Below are 3,735 nucleotides of genomic sequence, written 5' to 3' on the forward strand. Positions count from 1 at the left end.
TAACTCCTCCCCGAACTTCCCGCTGCCCTGTATCTTGGTCTCTCATTGGCTGTAGGTCATCGCCGATGTGTTTTTCAGTCAGAACTCATTGCACACAGCGTGATTGTGAATCGCCGACAGCTCCAGATATTTAGCATGCCAAATATTTTGCGGGCGTCGACGATTCCCTCAGATCGCGTGTTTGATAATTCACACTGCATGATTGTCACTCGCGTGAACAAGCACCGATTTGCCTCTGATTTCGGGCATTTGTCGGCGATTTCGCAAAACGTGTCGGCGAGTGAAAAATCGGGCTAAAATCGTTCAGTGTGAACTCGGCATTAACTGGGTATGAACATTGGGACGCAGGGCATATCTTGCACAAGATGTTGGTGTCTGACATTACTGTATATATATTTTTCTGTGTGCTCATATTGAATACTGGTGTCACAAAAATATCAACTTATTTTCCAAAAAAAAACTATAAACAATGTTTGCATATAACATGATATATGGATTGATTTTGGAACTGTTAAGTATTAAGTACAAGATTCAAAATTGGATTGTGTAGTAACCTCTATTGGTATTTTTTCCCCTTACAAAATAAATTTGCTTACTCAGTGAACTTTAAAGAATAAAGAAAAATAAATAAATTGGTCCAACGACAGTTAAAGCAAGGAAGTGGAGAGAATGAACAAATGTGAAGAAAGGACAGGCAAAAAAGAAGCTTTCCTACATCTTCACTCTGAGTGTGGAGACAGATGCCAGTTTTAATACCCTGTGTTTTTATTGTCCGTATCTTAGGAGATCAAAGTATCTGGGGCACTTCTAATCCTTGTATTTTCCTGAGTTTAGGTGTATTATTTATTGTAAAAATTTTAGTCTGAAGACTTCATGTCTATAAAATGTGGGGGTGAGGTGTGTGGGGTGGGGTGGGGACCTTAGATTATCTTAAAATGTCTTTAATAAACTTTCTTTAATCAAAAACGAAAGTCAGAGGTTTGAAGACGATCAGATACCGTCGTAGTTCCGACCGTAAACGATGCGGACCCGCGATCCGGCGCGCGTTATTCCTATGACCCTCTGGGCAGCGTGCAGGAAACCACGAGTCTTTGGGTTCCGGGGGGAGTTTGGTTGCAAAGCTGAAACTTAATAAACTAAAAAGATGGATGGTTGAATGCATAGACAGACTGATACATCACATTTGTTGGATGATGATGTCTGTTTTCTTGATCAGCACTTTTCATATATCACAACTGTTCAGTGTTTCCAACCATGTATATATTTTTTTATTTCAGATATATAAATACAAATCTGCTAGCCAAAACATATATACAGTTTGTAAAAATACTGACGTCTATGGAAGCAGAAATACTAAACAAGAAAATTAAATTGCCAACATTATTTGATGGCATTTATTCATGACAATCACATACCGTGTAGGTCACTATAAAGTGTACTCTATTTTCTTCCAGTTCACCTTCAACATACAGTGCATCCGGTTAAGTACTCACAGTGCTTCACTTTTCTAAATTTTATGTTACAGCCTTATTCCAAAATGGATTAAATTCATTATTTTCCTCAAAATTATACAAACAATACCCCATAATGACAATGTGAAAGTACTTTGTTTGAAATATTTGCAAATTTATTAAAAATAAAAAACGAAAAAAATAGCACATATACATAAGTATTCACAGCCTTTGCTCAATACTGTGTTGAAGCACTTTTGGCACCAATTACAGCCTCAAGTCTGTTTGAGTATGATGCTACAAGCTAGGCACACCTATTTTTGGGCAGTTTCTCCCATTCTTCAGGACCTCTCAAGCTCCATCAGGTTGGATGGGGAGCGTTGGTGCACAGCCATTTTCAGATCTCTCCAGAGATGTTCAATCGGGTTCAAGTCTGGGCTCTGGCTGGGCCACTCAAGGACATTTCACAGAGTTGTCCCATAGCCACTCCTTTGTTATCTTGGCTGTGTGCTTAGGGTTGTTGTCCTGTTGGAAGATGAACCTTTCCCCCAGTCTGAGGACCAGACCGCTCTGGAGCAGGTTTTCATCACGGATGTCTCTGTACATTGCTGAATTCATCTTTCCCTCGATCCTGACTAGTCTCCCAGTTCCTGCCGCTGAAAAACATCCCCACAGCATGATGCTGCCACCACCATGCTTCACTGTAGGGATGTATTGGCCAGGTGATGAGCGGTGCCTGGTTTCCTCCAGACATGATGCTTGCCATTCAGGCCAAAGAGTTCAATCTTTGTTTCATCAGACCAGAGAATTTTGTTTCTCATGGTATGAGAGTCCTCCAGGCGGGCTGTCATGTGCCTTTCATTGAGGAGTGGCTTCCATCTGGCCACTCTACCATACAGGCCTGATTGGTGGAGTCCTGCAGAGATGGTTGTTCTTCTGAAAGGTTCTCATCTCTCCACAGAGAAACACTGGAGCTCTGTCAGAGTGACCATCGTGTTCTTGGTCACCTCCCTGACTAAGGCCCTTCTCCCCCGATCATTCAGTTTGGCTGGGCAGCCCGCTCTAGGAAGAGTCCTGGTGGTTCCAAACTTCTTCCATTTACAGATGATGGAGGCCACTGTGCTCATTGGGACCTTCAATGCTGCAGAAATGTTTCTGTACCCTTCCCCAGATCTGTGCCTCGATACAATCCTGTCTACAGACAATTCCTTGGACTTCATGGCTTGGACTGAATTTACCACAGGTGGACTCCAATCAAGTTGTAGAAGCATCTCAAGGATGATCAGTGGAAACAAGATGCACATGAGCTCAATTTTGATTGTCATGGCATTGGCATTGCATGGCATGGCATTTTTTTTGTTTTTTGTTTTTAATAAATTTGCAAAGATTTCAAACAAACCTCTTTCACATTGTCATTATGGGGAATTGTTTGTAGCATTTTGAGGAACATAATGAATTTAATCAATTTTGGAATAAGGATATAACATAAAATGTGGAAAAAGTGAAGTGCTGTGAATACTTTCCGGATGCACTTTCATGACTTTTGTACTTTCATGAAAAATTGAACTCTCCTCTGAACTCTTAACTGCATTATAGCATAAACAGACAGTGCCCATAGCCCAATACTATGACCATTATAAAAGTATTTAAAACAGAATATTTACTAGCATTTACCAGCACATTTGAGAAGCAGAATATCAGGTTTTTGACAATTTAGTTAAGTATATGCATACTGTGAATAAAAAACACACCATCAACTTATCTGATGCAACACATGACATACCAAATGCTCCTTCAGAACCTACTTTCATATCCCAGTGCCTCCACTTGTGTCTAAAATTGTTTCTCGTGTTTACTAAATTTGTGTATAGTCCTGTTAATGTTACTATAAGTCTGATCCTTGTCACAAACATTTCAGTGCCCAGTTCCCTATAGTGTAGCTATGCAAATAACAAATAAATACCTTTTGACTCTTGAACAGAAAACAACAACAACAACAGCCAATTCTGTGAATCATTTAAAGAAAGTGATTGCACAATTCTTTTCTACAGCCATTTTTTTCTTCTTTCTTTCACAACAAAGAATGAGCATTGGAATAATTAATATATATTTTTTTTTTCCACTGATCTATTTAAACAAGGGAAATGTCTGTAAAAAAATCATGCTGGGGCCTCACTTATAATACTTTAAATTTACATAAGATTTAATGATTAAAGTATGCGTAAGTATATTTTTTCCACTGATCTATTTAAACAAGGGAAATGTCTGTAAAAAAAATCATGCT

Source organism: Sinocyclocheilus rhinocerous, unplaced genomic scaffold, assembly GCF_001515625.1.
Source record: "Sinocyclocheilus rhinocerous isolate Xijiao unplaced genomic scaffold, SAMN03320098_v1.1 scaffold11881, whole genome shotgun sequence".
In the NCBI taxonomy this organism is placed as follows: Eukaryota; Metazoa; Chordata; class Actinopteri; order Cypriniformes; family Cyprinidae; genus Sinocyclocheilus; species Sinocyclocheilus rhinocerous.